Here is a 21,709-nt window from a genome sequence, read left to right on the forward strand (position 1 = left end):
TCATTATATAATGACCACCTTTATCTCTTTTTACAATTTTTGACTTAAAATTCATTTTATATAAGTATAGCTACTCCTGCTTTTTTGGAGAGGTTTTATTTGCATAGAATATATTTTTCTATCTCTTCATTTTCTTTCATTTTTTGCACAAAACTAATGTTTATTGCACCTGTGTGTCATATTCCTGGATCCTTCACCAATGTTACATGAGGAAAAGAACAAAAGCAAAACAAATGAAAAACTGAAATCAGAATCACTAATGTTATCAAGTAGAAAAACAAATAAATTATAATCTAGTAGCCATCAGCAAGAGTATAGCAAAGACAATGCTGTAAAAAAAAACAAAGAAAATTGCTAGAAAACTATATGCATCATAATCTTTCAAACCAACAAAATATGTGCCTGCATACAATAGAACATCAACAGTATTTTGTGTGTGTAAATGCCAAGTTGTTTTTTGAATATTGTGGATAGGCAAAATGCATATGTAATTAATGGTAATTCTACCGTACTGAACTATTACAGAGTGGGCCAGGAACACATTTATGGATTCTGGGGATGTGTACTGTAATTCTTTGATTGGGATAGTGGACACGCTAGCCAAAAAAAAGAACACCAAAGTACAAGACAAAGGCAAATGAGACTTCTCTTATATCTTAGCAACATTTAGATGGAAATCATATTTAAATGCAGTCCACTCTGCTTTTGGAAGAGGCTTTGGTTCAGCTCCCAAATCTCGACTGCTTGATGCAGTCTCCTATGAGAATACTCAGAAGGTGTCTACTTAAGCAACAAACCTATTTTTAGTGGTGGAGCCACTCTTAGTAGCTATGTCTGCGTGGGACTGATAACCAATCACTATCATTGGAGGAAGCCCTAACCTTTTATTGTATACCCTCCCCATATGTGTAACAGCTTCTCTGTCTTCACATTCAGTAGTCCATATTGCTATCTTACCACCTTTAGCTCTAACATTAATAACAGCGCCACATACATCATTGCTGTAGTCATCAAAAGAGTCTGCAATAAGGCACAGCAGTGTTTCTAGCCAAAAGCGATCGAGGTCACATCATCTCTGCTATTTGTTCAAAGCAATTAGCCATCATCCTCCCAGTTCGTTTTTCTCATCTTCCCACATAGGCTCAATACCACCCTTAAAAACTCAGTAGTCACAGCCAGGCGTTAAATTCCTAGACAACTGGATATGGTTGTACGGAGCCCAAAAGTCTTCAAACAATATCAGACTTAGAGATCAGCCACAGGTTTGCTTGCCAAGTTTTGCTTTTATCATTTTTAAAAAACCAGAGGGCCCATTTCTTCTGTAGAGGATGTTTAATGTAGTGTTCTGGGTTAGCAACCTCCTGAATAGATTCTGTTTTCTCCTCTTCTGTAGTCAAGGGATTAGAAGTAGGGGTGGTTTCCTGTTTGACAGTCGCCATTTTTGATGGATCTCTCTCTTCGTTTTCAATCTATGTGTGTCTTTACAGGTAAGGTAGAGCCTCTTGTAGGCAGTATATATTTGGGTGGTTTTTATTGTGGTTGTTGTTTTTTAATCCATTCAATTACTCTATGCTTTTTCTTTTTTTTGAGATGGAGTCACACTCTGTTGCCCAGGCTGGAGTGCAGTGGCACCATCTCAGCTCACTGCAACCTCCACCTCCAGGGTTCAAGCGATTCTCCTGCCTCAGCCTCCCAAGTAGCTGAGACTACAGGCGCCCGCCACCACGCCCAGCTAATTTTTGTATTTTTAGTAGAGATGGAGTTTCACCATGTTGGCCAGGCTTGTCTCGAACTCCTGGCCTCAAGTGATCTGCCTGCCTTGGCCTCCCAAAGTGCTGGGATTACAGGTGATAGCCACCACGCCCAGCCTCCATTCAATTACTCTACATTTTAACTGGAGAATTTAATCCATTTACATTCAAGGTTATTATTGATAGATATGAACTTATTCTTTTCAGTTTGTTAATTGTTTTCTAGTTGTTTGTAAATTTTTTGTTCACTTCTCTCTCTCTTGCTTTCTTCCTTGTGGTTTGATGGCTTTCTATAGTGGTATCCTTTGTTTCTTTTCTTTTTATCTTTTGTGTATCTATTATAAGCTTTTGCTTTGTGGTTTCCCTGAGGCTTACATAAAACCTCTTATAACAGATTTATTTATGCTTAGAACAGCTTGATTTTTATTGTTTACACAAACTTGCCACTTCTACTTCCCTTCTTCCCACATTTTATGTTTTTGATTTCACACTGTACATCTTTTTGTAATATATTCCATAGGAAATTATCATAGCCTTTTAAAAATAATGTTGCTTTTTGACCTTTATAGTACAGATATAATCAATTTACCAACCACCATTATAGTATTAAAGTGTTTTGTATTTGACAACACACTTACTTTTACCAGTAAGTTTTATACTTTCATATGACTTTATGATACTAATTAGCATCCTTGTCCTTCAGCTTAAAGAACTTCCTTTAGCGTTTTTTTGTAATGCAAATCTGGTGTAATAAATTCTCTCAGATTTTGTCTGAGAAAGTTTTTATCACTCTTTCATTTTTGAAAGACAAGATTGCCTGAATATAGTATTCTTAACTGGCAGTCTTTTTCTTTTAGGATTTTGAATATGTTATTCCATTCCATTCTGGTTTGCAAGGTTTATGCTGAGAAGTCCACTGATAGATTTATAGGGGTTCCTCTATATGTCATAACTTGCTTTTATTCTTGCTGCTTTCAACACTTTCTCTTTGGCTTTAACTGTTGACAGTTTGACTATGATATGTCATGGTGTGGATCTCTTTGTGTTTATCTTATTTAGTATCCTTATAGGGTTTTTAAAGCTATCTTTCTAATTTATTTTCTAGACTTAGGAAGTTTTCTGCCATTATTTCTTTGAATATGTTTTCCGTTCATTTCTCTCTTTCTTCTACTGCTGGCACACCAATGATGCATAAGTTGTTCTTCTTGATGGTGTTTGATAAGTCTCTTTAAGCTGTCCTCACTCTTTTTCATGTTTTTCTTTTTGCTCCTCATATTGGATGATGTCCAGTAATCTGTTTTCAAGTTCATCAATCCTTTCTTCTGCTTAACCTAGTCTACTACTACCATTGAACACCTCCATTGAATTTCTCAGTTCAGTTATAGCATTCTTCAGATCTTTCATTTATGTTTGGTACTCTTTTATACTTTCTATCTCTTTGTTGAAGATCTTTGTTCTTGCCTTGCTGTCTTGATCTCTGTGGGCATCTTTATGATCATTATTTTGAATTTCCTGTCAGGTAAATCACAAAACTCCACTACATTTGGGTCCATTTTGTGAAAATTTATCTTGTTCTATTGTTTGGAATATATTCCCCTATTTCTTCATTTTACTTAATTCTCTGTGTTGATTTCTGTACATTAGATAAGACATTTACCTCTCCATCTTGTTAGACTAAGCTTGTATGGGAAGGTTTTCACCAATTAATCCAGCCAGAGATTTTAAGATGCCTCTCTAATCCTTGTGTTTGTCCAGATTGCTATCTCTGTTTTTGATGGTCCTTGATATGGTTTAGCTGTGTCCCCACCCAAATATCATCTTGAATTCCCATGTGTTTTAGGAGGGACCTGGTGGGAAGTAATTGAATCACTGGGGGCAGTCCTTTCCCGTGCTGTTCTCATGATAGTGAATAAGTCTCACAAGATCTGATGGTTATATAAAAAATGAGAGTTTCCCCACATAAGCTCTCTTCTCTTGTCTGCTGCCATGTGAGATGTGACTTTCACTTTCTGGCATGATTGTGAGGTCTCCCCAGCCACATGGAGTTGCAAGTCCAATAAATTTCTTTCTTTTGTAAATTGTCCAATTTCAGGTATGTCTTAATCAGCAGTATGAAAATGGACTAATACAGTAAAATGTTACTGGGATTGGGACACAGCTGAAAAGATACCTGAAAATGTGGAAGCGATTTGGCAGAGTTTGGAGTAACAGGCAGAAGTTGAAACAGTTTGGAGGGCTCAGAAGAAGATAGGAAAATGTGGGAAAGTTTGGAACTCCCAAGAGAATTGTTGAATGGCTTTGGCCAAAATGCTGATAATTACATGGACGATGAAATCCGGGCTGAGTTGGTCTCAAGATGAGGAACTTGTTGGGAACTGGAGCAAAGGTGACTCTTGCTATGTTTTAGCAAAGAGGCTGGCAGGATTTTGCCCCTGCCCTAGAGATCTGTGGAACTTTGAACTTGAAAGAGATGATTTAGGGTATGTGGCAGAAGAAATTTCTAAGTAGCAAAGCATTCAAGATGTGACTCGATGCTGTTAAAGGTGTTCTGTTTTAAAAGGGAAACAGGGCATAAAAGTTTGGAAAATTTGTAGCCTGACAATGCCATAGAAAAGAAAATCCCATTTTCTGAGGAGAAATTCAAGCTGGCTGTAGAAATTTGCATAAGTAATGAGGAACTGAGTGTTAATCACAAAGACAATGGGGAAAATTTCTCCAAGGCATGTCAGAGGTCTTCATGGAAGCCCCTCCCATTACAGACCCAGAGACCTAGGAGGAAAAAGTGGTTTCCTGAGCTAGGCCCAGGGTCCCCATGCTGTGTGCAGCCTAGGGACGTGGTGCCTTGCATCCCAGCCACTCCACTCAAGGCTGAAAGGAGCCAACATAGAGCTTGGGCCATGGCTTCAGAGGGTGCAAGCCCCAAGCTTTGGCAGCTTCTACATGGGGTTGAGCCTGCAAGTGTACAGAAGTTAAGAATTAGGGTTTGGGAACCTCTGCTTAGGTTTCAGAATATGTATGGAAACGCCTGGATGCCCAGGCAGAAGTTTGCTGCAGGGGCAGAGCTCTCATGGAGAAACTCTGCTAGGGCAGTGCAGAAGGGAAGCCCTACACAGAGTCCCTACTGAGGCACCGCCTAGAGGAGCTGTGAGAAGAGGGCCACGTCCTCCAGACCCCAGAATAGTAGATCCACTGACAGCTTGCACCATGTACCTGGAAAAGCCACAGACACTCAATGCCAGCCTATTAAGGCAACGGAAGAGAGGCTGTACCCTGCAAAGCCACAGGGGAAGAGTGCCCAAGACCATGGGAACCCACCTCTTGCATCAGCGTGACCTGGATGTAAGACATGGAGTCAAAGGATATGATTTTGGAGCTTTAAGATTTGACTGGCCTGCTGGATTTTGGACTTTCATGGGGCCTGTAGCCATTTTGCTTTGGCCAGTTTATCCCATTTGGAATGGTTGTATTTGCCCGATGCCTGTACCTGTACCTCCATTGTATCTAGGAAGTAACTAACTTGCTTTTGATTTTACAGGCTCATAGGTAGCAGGGACTTGCCTTGTCTCAGATGAGACTTTGGACTGTGGACTTTTGAGTTAATGCTGAAATGAGTTAAGACTTTGGAGGACTGTTAGGAAGGCTTGATTGGTTTTGAAATGTGAGGACATGAGATTTGGGAGGGGTCAGTGGTGGATTGATATGGTTTGGCTGTGTCCCTACCCAAATCTCATCTTGACTTTCCACATGTTGTGGGAAGGATCCAGTGGGAGGTAATTGAATCATTGGGGCAGGTCTTTCCTGTGTTGTTCTCATGATAGTGAATAAGTCTCACAAGATCTGATGGTTATATAAAAATGAGAGTTTCCTTGAACGAGCCCTCTTCTCTTGTCTGCCACCATGTGAGATATGCCTTTTACCTTCCACCATGATTGTGAGACCTCCCCAGCCACATGGAACTGTAAGCCCAATAAACCTCTTTTTTTTTTTGTAAATTGTCCAGTTCAGGGTATGCCTTTATCAGCAATGTGAAAATGGACTAATATAGTCCCCTAAAACTTAGGATGTACCATGTCTTGTCAGTATCCCAAGACCAGTTTGAGGGAAGCCAGACTCTTTAGATGTAGCTGGAAAGCTTGGGGGAGTGGGTGTGAGTTCCAAATCTTTCTATCTCACAGTGAGGATGGGTTCAGGTGTCTATATCCTACTCTCTCTGGACTAGTCCAGGAGAAGATCTGTGGCAAATGCCTGGACTTGTGTTCAGGCTGCACATTCTGATCCTGGAAAGATAGCTTCTGGGAGTAGGCCTGTTATACATCCACCTGTTTGTTTTCTATGGCCTCGGGTTACTCCAAATAGTAAAGTCCTCTGAACTTCCAGAGGAAGGTTGTTAAGGAAACAGTCCCTTGGGTGGGAGCTATGGAAGTTGTGTCACATGGTGCATGTCCAAACTCCTCCCAGAAAGACTGGATAGTCCTGAATTTATCTCTGTGGCAAGCCAGGGAGATAAGTGCCAAGCTCTGGCTTCAGCTAATGGAGGGCTACTGTTTGCTTGCCTCACGGGCTCCCTGATGCAAGTTTATTAGAGGCCAAGCTGTCCGGTAGCCACTGAGTGTGGGTGTGGTAAGCCCCTTATGAAGAGAAAGGGAGAGCTCCATGTGCCTGCTTCTTTTCTGCACTGCCCCAAGGGGTTATAGCCCCTGAAAGTATCTGGATGCCCATTTAAAATCACCTCTTTGTTCTGGGATCAGGGAAGACTCATATATGTTTATTTCCTTCTGTTCCCAGAGCTGCTAGGTTTAGGACAGAGCCCTTCAAGAGGAAGCTTTAACAATTTGGTACTCTCGGTGTGTGTCCTAAACCCCTTCTGGTGGAGAAACAGGGAGTTGCATTTTTTAGGCCCCTTCTCTGCACCACTCCAGAGGGATGAAGTCCTTGATCATGCTTGCATGCATGTTTAAAGACACTTTCTTTCTTGCTATCCAGGGAGATGTGTGTATGCTAGCCCTCTCTGCTCCAACAGCCATGAGTTTAATGATACAGTCTTTTGGGTGGATGTGGTAAAAGTTGGCGTGCTTAGTATGGGTGCAAACTCCTTCCAGACTGGTGTCTGGAATTGGCTGTCTCTTTAACTCTACAATGCAAGTTAACTTGAAGCCAGGCCACTTGCCTGCCTGGCAGCCACTGAAAGTGTTTTATGGTGAGAGTAGGCAATAGAGGGCTGTGGTTTTTTTTAAAGCCTCTTCTGTGCACTGATACTAGGGGATGAAATACCTGGAGGTGAATGAAAATCCATATAAGACCACCACTTTATTTCCTATAGCCTGGGGGGACACGTGTGTGTCTAATCCCCGCTGTGTATAAAACAACAGTCAAGCATGAGGTCAAGGCCCTCTGTGTGAGGTCCAGACACTCTTCTCCATGGGGAGAAACTGGGAGTTGGAGACTCCTTTTCCAATTTTATGGCATAGTGCCCAGGGTGAGGTCTGTGCCCAAGTGCACCTGGGCGTCTCCTACCTGTTTTAGTTGCTCAGTGGGTAGGAGTATCTCAACTGGTCTCTGACTTTCTCTCAGAGGGAATCAATCCATGGATAGATGTTTATTTGGTGCATCTGTGGGTGGAGGGAGACTCAGAAGCTTCTGTTTGCCATGCTGGTGGTGTCACTCTCATGACTATAGTTTTAAACCTGAACCTTTGGCTTTACTTGAGCCAAAGCCAGTGCTCAGTTGTTGAAATATGCAACAGTCTTATAGTACATTCAGAAAAACATTTGTTTTCACATGGTCTCTGGCATGTTTCATACCTTTATTCATAGCACCCTGGTAGCTGAAGTCTCTTTCTCTCCCTTTCTTTTCTTTCTGTCATTTTAAAATCATTTTCTTTTGTTTTTATATCTTTCTTTCTTTCTTTCTTTTTTCTTTATACTTTTTATGTTTTCCCCTCCTTTCTGTTCTCCCCTTTCTTCTGTGTCTCCTCCATCTGTCGTTTGTTAGTATTTTCTTTTATGGAGACAATTCTAAGAAACATATTTTTAAAGTAGCAACATTAGCTCTAGTATTAACACTATAGCTAGCATGAATTGAGAATATGCTAAATGCCAGAATTATCTCATTTATCCTTATTGTAACCCAATGAAATAGGTGTAATTAATATTTTCATGTTAAAGGAGAAAACTGAAGCTTAAATTATCATCCGGAATCCTTAAGTTAACCATTCCACAGAGCCATGAAGGCATCTTGGATCCCCTGGTACAAGAAACAGCTTAGTCTCTTTACTCAACTGGACTTGAAAGTTCTCAGTATTCTCTTTCCCACAGTGTATATTTACTTTTTTTTTTTTTTTTTTTGAGACGGAATTTTGTTCCTGTTGACCAGGCTGGAGTGCAATGGCTTGATCTCGGCTCACCGCAACCTCCATCTCCCGAGTTCAAGCGATTCTCCTGCCTCAGCCTCCTGAGTAGCTGGGATTACAGGCATGTGCCACCACACCCGGCTAATTTGTATTTTTAGTAGAGATGGAGTTTCTCCATGTTGGTCAGGCTGGTCTCGAACTCTTATCCTCAGGTGATCCACCCACCTCAGCCCCCGAAAATGCTGGGATTACAAGTGTGAGCCACCATGCCTGGTGTATATTTACTCTTTTAAAGGAATTGGCTCAAGACCGTCTCACACTGAGTCCAATGGGCTCAAGTATTTACCCTGTTACCACAGGGTAAACACTTTTAAAAGGCCTTTCATTGGTTCCCTGACCTATTAAGTAAGAGTTATTATGGTAAAAAGCACCAAGGGGAAGCTCCCATAATTTCACCCCATACCTTAGCTAAGATAGCAAACTAGATGCAACCATATGATCCAGCAATCACATTTCTTGGTATTATCCAATGGAACTGAAAACTCATGCCCATACAGAAACCTGTATATGAATGTTTATAGCAGCCTTATTTATAATTGCCAAAACTTGGAAGCAATAAAGATATCCTTCAATAGGTAAATGGATAAATAAACTGTGGTACATCCAGACAATGCAATTTTATTTAGTGCTAGTTAGATACATGCATAGCACAGGTAGAAGAGAAGGCCTATAAAGATTCAGGTGTCTGACATATCAACAAACAGTTTTTCCTTTTATTTTATTATAAACATTTCAAACATACAGAAAAGTTGAGATGGCTTTACAGTGAACTTCTGAGTATTCACCATCTAGATTTTTATCGAGAATTTTAAAAATTTTTAATTTTTATTTCAATAGGTTTTTGGGGAACAGGTGGTGTTTGGTTACATGAATAAGTTCTCTAGTGTTGATTTCTGAGATTTTGGTGCACCCATCACCCGAGCAGTGTTCACTGTACCCAATGTGTAGTCTTTTATCCCTAGCCACCCCCTACCCTTTCCCCTCAGTCCCCAAAGTCCAATGTATTATTCTTATGCCTTTGCATCCTCACAGCTTAGCTCCCACATATGAATGAGAACATATGGTGTTTGGTTTTTCATTCCTGAGTTACTTCACTTAGAATAATAGTCAACAATTCCATCCAGGTTGCTGCAAATGCCATTATTTCATTCCTTTTTATTGCTGAGTAGTATTCCATGGTATGTTTGTGTGTATATATGTATATATATACACACACACACACACACACACACACATAGATATACCACATTTCCTTTATCAACTCGTTGATTGATGGGCATTTGGGCTGGTTACATACTTTTGCAATTGCAAATTGTGCTGTTGTAAACACGCATGTGCAAGTATCTTTCTCACATAATGGCTTCTTTTCCTCTGGGTAGATACCCAATAGTGGGATTGCTGGATCATATGGTAGTTCTACTTTTAACTCTTTAAGTAATCGCCACACTGTTTTCCATAGTGGTTGTACTCATTTATATTCCCACCAACAGTGTAAAAGTGTTCTCTTTCCACCACATCCAGGCCAACATCTATTATATTTTTATTTTTGATTATGGCCATTCTTGAAAGACTGAGTTGGTATCACATTGCAGTTTTGGTTTGCATTTCCCTGCTAATTAGTGGTATTGAGCATTTTTCCATTTGCTTGTTGGCTATTTGTATATCTTCTTTTGAGAATTGTTTATTCATGTTCTTAGCCCTCTTTTTGATAGGATTGCTTGTTTGTTTGTTTGTTTCTTGCTAATTTGTTTGAGTTTGTTGTAGATTCTGGATATTAGTCCTTTGTCAGATGTATAGATTGTGAAGATTTTCTCCCACTCTGTGGGTTGCCGATTAACTCTGCTGATTATTTCTTTTGCTGTGCAGAAGCTTTTTAGTTTAATTAAGTCCCATCTATTTATCTTTGTTTTTGTTACTTTTGCTTTTGAGTTCTTGGTCATAAAATCTTTGTTTAAGCCAGTGTCTAGAAGGGTTTTTCCAATGTTATCTTCTAGAATCTTTATGGTTTCAGATCTTAGATTTCAGTCTTTGATCCATCTTGGTTGATTTTTGTATAAGGTGAGAGATGAGAATCCAGTTTCATTCTTCTACATGTGTCTAGCCAATTCTCCCAGCACCATTGGTTAAATAGGGTGTCCTTTTCCTACTTTATGTTTTTGTTCGCTTTGTCGAAGATCAGTTGGCTGTAAGTATGTAGGTTTATTTCTGGGTTCTCTATTCTGTTCCATTGGTCTATGTGCCTATTTTTACACCAGGATCATGCTGTTTTGTAGACTATGACCGTATAGTATAGTTCGAAGCTGGGTAATGTGATGCCTCCAGATTTGTTCTTTTTGCTTAGTCTTGCTTTTGCCACCTAGATTTTATAATTAACATCTTACCACACTTGCTTTATAATATTTGATGAAGTGTTTAGGAGTCCAAGAATCTGGGGCTTGTCTAAGATAACATCTCTGAAATAAAAAATAAGTTGATTCATCTCACATTCCCCACTACTAAGAAAAAGACAGAGTGTTTAGTCATCTCTTTTGGATTTCAGAGACAGCATATACTGCTCTGAGGAGTACTACTGTTTATTTGTTGGGTAACTTGGAAGGCTCACAGTTTCAATAGCATTCAGAGCAAAAAGAGGGCTCAACAGCAAATCCAGGCAGCACTGTAAGCTGCCTTACTCTTCAAACTATATAATCAACAGGATCCGTGGCACTACCCATATCCATGGTGAATATATTGATCCATAGTAAACACAGGTGTAGGGTCTCTGGAAAATGCCAATACAAAACCAGAGCAGAAAGGTCCTTTATATTTTGGAGGAAGACCGCATCTTCTGTGGCATAAACTACATTCGTTTTTTGCGAAGCAGCCCCTGGCTGCTACTGAGCCTTTACAAAGACTGTCTGACTGAATGGCTAGGTAAGTTTTGCTGCCCATAATGAACTGGCCTTTTAGATATACCAAATCATAATGACAGACAAATACAGCAGCAATCCATCATAGTATAGAAATGGTTAAAAATCAGGACCAAGCAGAGCCAGAGAATACAAAAATGCTACATGAGCAGGACTTCCGATACTCACACCACCTAACTCTATGTCATCAATGTCTGAACATCAACTCACAACTAAAATCTTGTTAGGGCATGGGAAGTATTTATACAGTCAGCTGATGGAGGAGAAAAAAATCTCAGTCTCAGTTCACAGATGGGTTGTATATACTATGTCAGTACAAACTGAAAATGGACTTCTGTTGCACCATAGCCCCACTTAGGGATGGATCTAAATGTCGGTTGTGAGGGACAGTCCTTCCAGTGGACAGAGCTGAGAGCAGTAAATTTGATTATTTACTTTTTATGCAAGAAGAAGTAGCTTAAGAAGGACATACATGGACTCCTGAGTATTGGCAAACAGCTTGGTTGGTTGGTCAGGGCCTGGAAAGAACCAATTTGGAAGATCAGAGAGGAAAAAATTGTCTAGAGAAGCAAGTGACAGACCCATTGAAGTGGGCAAAGATCTCATGCTACTGCCCACCAGAGAATATCAAAGTCAGAGGAGACACCAGACAACCAGAATGACTCATCCTGTGGATGTCAGACAGCCACTGTCCTTGACCACCCAATGTGTTTATCTATTAGGTCCAATAATGAAGTACCAACGGTAACAGGAATAGAGGCTGTGCATGGAAGAACCCAACAGTAAGGGCTCCCACTTATTAAGGCTGCTGTTGAATACACAACCTGCCAAACTGTTAACAACCTGGCATGAATTCTTTGATAAAGCAGCAAAACCTAAGATCAGCCAAACACTCGGTAGCAGGTTGATTACATCAAATCCCTTCCACCCTGGAGGGGGCAATGATTCATCCTTACTGGAGTCGATACTTACTCCTATATGGCTTTGATATTCCTGTCTGCCATGTCTGACAGCACCACCATTCAAAGGCATATAAAGTACCTTGTTGATTATATGGATTCCCACATATTATCACTAAAAATCAAGGGTTCCATTTTACAGAGAAAAGTTTTCAACAATCAATTCATGACCAAATGATTCATTATTTCTACCATATAGTGCATCACCTGAAAAAAAATCACCTACTTATAATGATGGAATTGCTTATTAAAGGTTCAATTAAGGTGCTAACTCACGGCAAAGACCTCTGTGAAGTTGGGACATTGTCCACCATTAAACAAATAATTAAACAAATAGTGGTGCTATTCCCCCAGTAACTAAAATAAACAGGTCTATATAGTTGTTTGACCCTCTCACCATCATTCCCAGTGTATTCTCAGTGGTCTACTTACAGAATGTGTGCTTCTTGTCCCTGTATCTTTAGGTTTTATAGGATTCAGATGTCCTGATACCCAGAGGAGTACTGCTTTCACTGAAAGGAAATGATAAGGATCTCAATGAGGCAGAAACTATGACTACCGCCTGCCTCTGCTTTGGGTTCCTCATGCCAGTGACCTAACAAGCAAAGAGGAGGTAAGCAAATGTGATTATCTTGGGGAGTAGGGTTTCTTACCATACAATGAGAACAGAGAGAATCTGAAATACGGGGGTTCACTGGGGGTCTCTGGGTACTTCTATGCAAAGTGATACTGGTCAATAGCCAATTTTAGCAATCACAGCCCAGTAAGGACAAGGAAGCTAAGAGCTCAGATCCCTCAAGGATGGAGATGGCATGCCACCAAGCAGGCATTCTAGAGGAACTGAAGTGCTGGGCAAGGGTGAGGGAAATCTAGAATGGGTGTTGGAGAAGCTAGATGATGAATACCAATTATGACCTCAGATTCAGTTGCAGCAGTGGAGATTGAAGCTTATTACACTAATCCTTTGTATTAAGCTCCTTTTTGGAGTGATTGCAGCTGCCAACACTTTGAAGACTCAGTGACAAAGTGTTCTTAACATATGCAGAGAATGGATTGAATCAGATGCCTCTTATGTTCTGCCTCACTTCCTCTCAGTCTTATTTCAGTTGCCATTTGCACTTGTGGCTGTGGTGAACAATTACTTGGTAAAAGGGGTAAAGAGTTCCCATACTGACCACATATTTCCAATCAGGCATATCATTGGCCTGCTGTGGCATTTTTCGGGTACCGAAGAAGTGGGATACCCACAGGAGTTTACTGGGCATGGATGCATGCACAGCTCAAGTGCAGGGGAGATCACCACTCAAGGCAACCCTCAATGGGTGATGTGAGCCAATGACAATTGCTTCTACCTGTTGATTCCTTGGGTCACTTCCTGAAAAAACTACCTGAATGCAAGTTCTTTTCTCAATCTCTGCTTTCCAGGGTAAACCAGAGTAAGAAAGAAGCCAATGAAAGTCCACACAGCTCTTGCAAATAGGATATAAAATGCTGCAGAGCTGAGCACCATGGCTCACGCCTGTAATCCCAACACTTTGGGAGGCTGAGATAGGAGAATCACCTGAGCCCAGGAGCCAAGTTCAACATAGTGGAACCCCATCTCTACACAAAACAAAATTTAAAAATTATCCAGGCATGGTGGTGCACGCTTATAGTCCCAGCTATGTGGGAGGCTGAGGCAGGAAGATGGCTGGAACCCAGGAGGTTGAAGTTGCAGTGAGCTGTGATTGTGCCACTACTGCACTCCAGCCGGGGTGACAAAGTGAGACCCTGCCTCAAAAATAAATTAATTAATTAATTAAATAATAAATAAAATGCTGCAGAAAAACAATAAAAACTTTCATTCTGCAAACATGCTGGTTTCAAGGGTAACAGAAAATATAATTTCTGACTCATTCTAGCCAATTCCTCTACTATAAGCCAAAAGTTAGGATAAATATATTCCCTTACAAATTCTTCCTCACCAAAAGTTATTAAAGAGAAATTACTATAGGAAAGAGAATATATTTTGTATTTGTTTTCTATTGCTGCTGCAACAGATTATCAGAAACTTGGTGGCTTAAAACATACATTTATTATCTTACAGTTCTACAGGTTAGAAGTTCAGCACAGGTCTCACTGGGCCACAATGAAGGTGTCAGCAGAGGTGAATTCCCTGCTGTAGACTCTGGGGGAGAATCTGTTTTCTTGACTTTTCCAGTTTCTGATGGCTTCCTGCTTTTCTTGGTTTATGATGCCTTCCTCCATCCTCAAAACCAGCAACAGGAGATCAACTTCTTTTCACATCATATCACTCTGACCCCTCTTCAGTCTTCTTCTTCTACTTTTAAAGACTTTTGCAAGTATACCAGGTCTGTCTAGATAATCCAGTATAATCTCTCTATCATAAAATCACCAAATTAGCAACCTTAATTTTAGCTACAATCTTAATTTTCCTTTGCCATGTAATGTAACATACTCATAGGCTCCAAGGATTAAGACACAGACATATTTGGGGTAGGGTGGAGAGCATTATTCTGCCTATCACAATATTAAAGAAAGAGAAAGTTTATAAATTTCCTTTTAGGTCTACTCTCATATTTACTTTAGACCCAAACTCTCATTCAATTTAATCCAACCTCAATTTCTTCGCTGTACTTTTATTGACTTCCAGCATTTGATTACATCAGGTCAGTGAGTCTATTTTCATTTTGTAGGTGAACAGAATGGGATATGAAAAGCAAAAGCCAGAAATTACCCCCAAAAAAATGGGGGAGGGAAAGAAGGAAGGAAGGGAGGGAGGGAAGGAGGGAGGGAGGGAGGGAGGGAGGGAGGAAGGAAGGAAGGAAGGAAGGAAGGAAGGAAGGAAGGAAGGAAGGAAGGAAGGAAGGAAGGAAGGAAGGAAAGAAGGAAGGAAGGAAGGAAGGAAGGAAAGAAGGAAGGAAGGAAGGAAGGAAAAAACTTAGATTTTATTTTTAGGTAAGAAAAATATGCTTAGCTACTCAACCCTAAGGTCATCGGGTTGGAGAAGGCTGTTCCAGGAGGAAGTACTCATCTGCTTGAAATTAATCTCTTTTAAACTCAAAGTTCTGATGAGAGATCCTGTTTGTCACAACTAGTCAAAACTCTAGTCAAGTAGGAACTTTTACTAGCATTATTTGTTAAAAATAATAATAATGAGAGAACTCATTATTTAATAATCATAATGTAAATTACTTGCATCTTGTCTTTCCCACTCAAATTTTCTTGATCATGATATTATGGACAATATTAAAGAGTAGATGGTAGACCATAACATCTCTTAGAAAAACAGAAGGGCATGAACTGATAAAGTGTATCTTACAAGCATCTTCAGTAATTGCCATTCATTGTTCTCATGTGAATTGTTCATATTTTGTAGCCTCCCAAATCTGATCTGCTAGATTAAATGTGATGAAACGTTTCAGTTGACAACATGTAATATTTTATTTTACTATTGATCTCAATCCATGTGATTAAGAGTAATTTTGTAAGACATATTTCTTTTGTACTAGTAAATCCAACAAAAGTGATAAAGAAATGGCAGGGAGGCGACATCCTGAATATGCATTTGGCACTTCAAAACAAATGGATTGTTAAAAAGTTATTTGAGATTAGTTGAGCATGGGTAGGTATTTATTGCTTTCTTCTTGGCCAGAAACTTGTTAGTGAAATAAAGCTAATGGTAGAAATATTTCCTCTTGTAAAGCATAATCATCTCTTCTTGAGAAGATTGGTTTTAAAATATCCTAGTGCTTTTAGATATTGTACCTTTTTGGTTATGCCAAATATCAGTTCACTTTGGAAAGCCAGTAATATGAATAATGATGTCAATCATCATTAGTACAGAGGATTAAAGAGAAAACTGGAACAGGAAAGATGTTTCAGAAAGGGAAATCAGTGTCTGAGTCTGTGTTGTACTATGCCATTCCCCACCTAATTAAGTGCTTTAATTCCTTTTGAAACTACGAATTTCCACTCCAGAAAGCATCTATTTGTAAAGAACCCTTTTCTCTGCCTCATTCTCAAATTATTTCTTTTTTTTTTTTTTTGGTTGTCCTTATTTCTATCAGCAAAAAATATCTATTGATATTCAGATAATATTAAGACCAAAAAAAAGTTAGCCATATATAGAACTAATCATACTTGTAAAGGGAAACTGATGGAGACTACCTGAAACAAAAAATATTTAAAATCAGAAAATTTGGGTTTTTTTATCATTTGGAGGATCAGGAAGGAAACTACTGGGGAACTATATGCATGCATTATACAAATGATCTTTGGAACCTATATTTACTATTCCATTCTTAAAGAACATTTATCCTTAAAAACATTATTAAATAAACTTAAAAAGCAAGCAGATCCATTTCTTATTTACTTAAGGGTCAAGTTCTTGAAAAGTGAAAGGAAATTAAATTATAATTAATTTTGTTCAGATGGAATAAATGTAAAACAGGTAATATATTTCAGTTGAGGACAATGTGAATTGTCCCATTTTCCATATTTCCTTAATACAAGCAGTAACAGAAAGGTTTTAGGGGAAAGAAATACATGAAAAAAATTTGTCATAAATTGCATTTTAAAAGTCACTGGTAATCTCTAGTCAATCTGCAGACAACGGTAGCATCTTTAGCTCTTTTACTTTTCATCATATCCATTAAAGAAATTTTCAAACATGAAGTCTTTGACATATATTTGTTCACCAAACTCTAACGAATATCCCTAGGCACAATAAGTAGTACACTACAAGGAGATTTATTTTACCCAGGAAGAAAGCAAGGTTAGTGAATTTCTTACATTACATAGTACTCTGTCCACAGAACCCTCTAATTTCCACAATCTTACTTGACAAACTCTCTACAAACTTGATATCACCAGGAAGGCACCCCCATCCATAATTACAGAAGAAGCAAGTGAATCTAAGAAGCCTTAGTTACTTACCAAATAAGTGCACATTTAAATATGAAACCTGTGTTTTATCCAACTCACTAGGTAACTGCTCAGAGAACTCATTATCTAAAGACATAGTAGCCATTAAAAACACAAATACACCTAAAAAAGCGTAGATAAAATTCATATGTAACAAACCTCTGATGGGTGTTATTTTGTGTGTAGCTATTTAGTTCCTCCTTTAACATCAAAATAATTTCCTTTATGAGATATTTTTAATGTTCCACAGTAAAAAACCATTTACCATGTTCTGGTAAAAACCATTATATTTGCCATGTGATATCTTCCATCAATTTTAGCAGGAGAGTTCTTTAAACACAAGACACATATAATTCTTTTGGTGAGGAAGTAGAAAATTACACTACTATATATTCTTGGTATATTTATTTGAATTAATCATAGTGTATTAGTAATGCGAACATGAAGCATACCTTAATACCAGTACTGACATCTATCATAACATCTGCATTGTATATAGGGGCTTGTCTGTATGTAAAGATTTAATATAACAATCTTCATGGATTCCCATTTCCATTAGAATTATCAGATTAGGAGGTTGGCTGATTTCCATTTCCAAACATCTCCATGTTAAAAAAAATATATTTGTACGTTATGATTACTGCCCTTTGTGGTTGTGAGAGTTTTAAATTCAGAATAATATCACCAAATCCCAGCTAGTCAAAACACTGAAAAATGCACACTGCACTCTAGGATTAATAATAATAAATTCCATGTAATGAATGTCTTTTACTGAGTGCAAACACTAGTCAATTTATTTCATTTAACCCTCATCTCCCTAAGTAAACTCCTTAAGTAGGTGTTAATATCCCATTTTACAGATGTTAAGTATAAGACTTAGCAAACTCGTGTAACTTGCCCAAGAATACACAACTAATAAATGTTGAACTTGGCATTTGACCAGAGTCAGGTAACTCAAAATTCTTGGACCACTAGTTTAAATTATTTTTTAAAATTATGTCAGCAATTATCATAGAAGTTTTTATAAGAAAGAGTTTAATTTACCATACTAAAATATCAGTGTAGCAAATCCAATTACTTCGAATTTCTCTGCAAGTGTCTTTTACACACTTTGAAACTATCCTCTCTTCTACACAGTAAGGGGAACATCACACTCTGGGGACTGTTGTGGGGTGGGGGGAGGGGGGAGGGATAGCATTAGGAGATATACCTAATGCTAAATGACGAGCTAATGGGTGCAGCACACCAGCATGGCACATGTATACATATGTAACTAACCTGCACATTGTGCACATGTACCCTAAAACTTAAAGTATAATAATAATAAAAAACTAAAATAATAATAATAATAATAATAAAAGAAGATAGCCTAGTCTCTCTATATTTTGCTTAAATGACAAATCACAAAAGAACTTCCAAACATTGGGTTCAAAACTGTATAACAAGAGGCAAGAGATGTCCTGGTGCACATACATCATTCGCAATTTTGGCAGATAGCATTAAACTGCATCTTGTTGTAGTGAATCACACAGATATTAAAGAGGATGATCAGTTGAGAGGGACATGACTCTGCTTTCAAACCACAGTAAACCCATCAAATGACGGCATGAAGTTCTGTAGCAAGTTACTCTAAGCAAGATAAAGCATGACAACTTAAAGAACCATCAAACTAAATTTCAAAATTATGATAATCCCAAAGCACACATTTGTTGAAGACAGGGACACAATGTACAGTTTAGCAGAACGAGCAACCAGAGTCTTGCCATTTAATGATTTTTTTTTTCAGATTTAGAAAGCATAAAGAAATTAGCAATGGGCTTTTGACTTACTTTGAACTGTAGGGCCAATATTATGGCTGGCAGGTGTCCCCATGATAGAGACATATTAGTGCTACAGCCCCACTCACAGACAGCCATACTGTACCTGTTCTTTTCCTCCCAGCAGGTATGAGTGGCATCTCCCCTGAACATCTCTGAAGATAAGCTCTAGTTAACTGGTCTGGCCTTAAGCTCCCAGTTGGGGGATGCTGAGGTCTCCCACAGATTGAACTCTGGCCTAGTTTCAAGTAGAAATCCTGGAGTCAACGCTGAACAACAAAGCCACCTGAAAGGGGCAAAGGGAAAGACTGGGACAAATAATCTAGGTTCAATTCCTGTTCCTGTCCTTGCTAGTGTGCGTTTTTGGAGAAATTACCCAACTCTTTGGAGTATTTGTTTGCTACTCTGTAAAATTACAATTGACTAATAAAAGCATAAATGGTATTGTGAAGCTGATAGAATGCCAAAAGACTTAACATAGTGGGTTCTCCGTAATTTTTCTTTCCTTCCTTCTTCCTCCCTTCCTTCTTTCCTTCCTACATACCTGTCACTATATCCGAGGCTCTCCTCCTATCTGCTGGGTGGTAGGACCCAGAAGCTTTAAAGAAAGCACTTTTCTGTCATTTAAAGCTTGCACTCCTCAACCTCCTCATTTGGCTCCATGTCCACGTTTGCAGTTTACTTTTACTACTTCTAACCAAGGAAGTGAAAACTGGTAACCCTCCTTCTCAGTCTTTTTCTATGGAGCCCTAGGGTCATTGTGAGCAGGCCTGGGGAGGATTTTTTCACTAATGTTGAACTAAATGATGCATTAAATTGGGTGAGGGCTGCCTTCAGGTGAAGATGAAAAGCACCCTGGCTGCCCTAGGAGAGAATGCTTCCCCCAGGATGTTTTCAGCTGCACTTTTCCATTCCACTTTAAATAGCACAGGTGATAAGGACTTTATGTGCATAACCCTCTGAACCAGCCCAGCAGCCCAGTGTCACCTTCTGCTACAGAGAAAGAGAGAAGGGAAGATTGTGCAAGAAGAGATGCTTTAGCTTTCCTTTCAATTTTTTTTTCTTCCTCACTGCCCTATTGGAAGGAAAGAAAATACAAGCACAAAGAAGGTGCTACTTATTTTACCAAAACTTCAAAAGACACCAAATCCAGGTCTCCAGGTAAGTTTCTGGAGTATTCCAGTTATCTTTGATTATAGTTCCAATTAGGATAAGTTTTGCTAAAATGAATTAAGTATTTCTCTGTGCCTGCCGTGGTCATATAAGGGAGACAATCAGTCATTTACTGTACACATCAGTGCAGGACTTAGGGAAGGCTTTTAGAAGATGTGGGACTCCATCTTTTCAAAGGGTCAAAGGGCAGATAATTTCACAATAAAGGGCAGAGAGACTTGGACCTCAAGGTTATGGGAGAAAATCTGCTATCTGATCAGAGTGCAAATTGCTCCAAGGATTGGTTGTCAATCACAGAAGAATAAGTAGACCATTATATTTTACTGTCTGCTGCTTGCATAGACTAAATTAGAGCAGTTTGTGTACTTTTTATCACTTTCTTTGTACTTTATGCTGTTAAAAAAATGAATATGGCATATATCCAGTTTTGCCATCAGAGCTTCAAATACAAAGAATATTGACAGAATATTTTTAATAATTTTTTTAAAAAGTCTTCCCTGGCTATATAAGAGATAAAGCTGTTTTTTTGAACCATACAAATAGAAATTACAGGAATTAGCCATAAAAATATGGATACTGCCTACTTAAAGCTTACATATTTTTACAAGTAAATGATAGAGCAGGGCTTAAATGCAGGTCTGTCCAAACTCATACCTCATAGAAAATTGTGAAAATTAAATACAACAAACTCTAAAAACTAACTTAGGGCAGTGCCTTCCATGCAATAAGCACTCAATAAAGAACACGCACACACACATTTCATTTCTGCATTTGTCCACAGGGCCCTACTCACTGTATACTCCGCATTCCATAGACTTTAAATACAGCTTCTTAAGTGACACAGTAGCCCAGCAGCTGGTTAAACATCAGCAAGTAGAAATGACAGAATGGACAAAGAGGCTATAGAGAAAGGAAGGAATAGTTTTGAAGGTGTGCTACCTGGAGAAAAAGAGGGCTCTGTAAGGTAGCCTAGATGAGGATGGGGGAAAAAGTTCTTTAAAAAAGACAACAGGTAAGGGTAATGGTACTGGCTTAGTGGCAAGTAGGAAGATTATGGGATACATTGTGCAACTGAGTTCTGCCAGCCACTAGACCTTAATAACAGCCTGTCTCTGAGTCTCTTTTTCTGCAGATGGAGGTCATAGGTGAAAAGAGGATGTGTCGAAACCCTGAGTAGATGTACGACAGAAGTAGAAACAAGGTCTCCTCTTTGTTTGCCCTGGGATGTAGCCATATTTCCTTATGACCATATCCTCTGTCTGGCTTGCAGACTAATGTACGGTTTTTGCATTTTTTCTTCAGAAATGACTCACAAATGCTATATTATTTTACCTTCCCAAATTGCTTTCCATAAACCAAAAAAAGAGGGGCCTGGAGCAATATTATAAACATGGCACATCTGTTTTTAATAAATGAAGAAGTATTATAAAATCTTTACTTTGGGGAAATATCCAGAATTTTATCCTGAAGAAAAATTGTATCCATCTGGTCCCATGAGAGCTGGTTTTTACATTAAGGAATATTTGTTGGTTGGGTGATTGGAGAGTGGGAGTGGGGAAAAGGGGGAAGTTGTTAGATCCAACACTTATCGTTAAGTGGAGTTAGTTTCTAAAAATGTAGCATCCAGAAACTGGTGAGTAATCCTTCTTCGTAGTGCAATATTATGTCACCAGATCTGCTGAGCTAATGCACAATAAAATTAATCCTCCATTTCTGCAAATGCTGGTGATATGGCAATCACAGATGTGCTGAAATAGAAGTGTTC

The 21,709-nt window shown here is 38.9% G+C and overlaps 1 pseudogene; it reads right to left on the reverse strand.

Moving 5' to 3' along the window:
* Positions 1-515: 515 nt before the first annotated feature.
* Positions 516-1,475, reverse strand: LOC100436737 (eukaryotic translation initiation factor 4E-like; annotated as a pseudogene).
* Between the last annotated feature and the right edge of the window lie 20,234 nt (positions 1,476-21,709).

The sequence above is a fragment of the Pongo abelii genome, chromosome 2, assembly GCF_028885655.2.
Source record: "Pongo abelii isolate AG06213 chromosome 2, NHGRI_mPonAbe1-v2.0_pri, whole genome shotgun sequence".
Lineage (NCBI taxonomy): Eukaryota > Metazoa > Chordata > Mammalia > Primates > Hominidae > Pongo > Pongo abelii.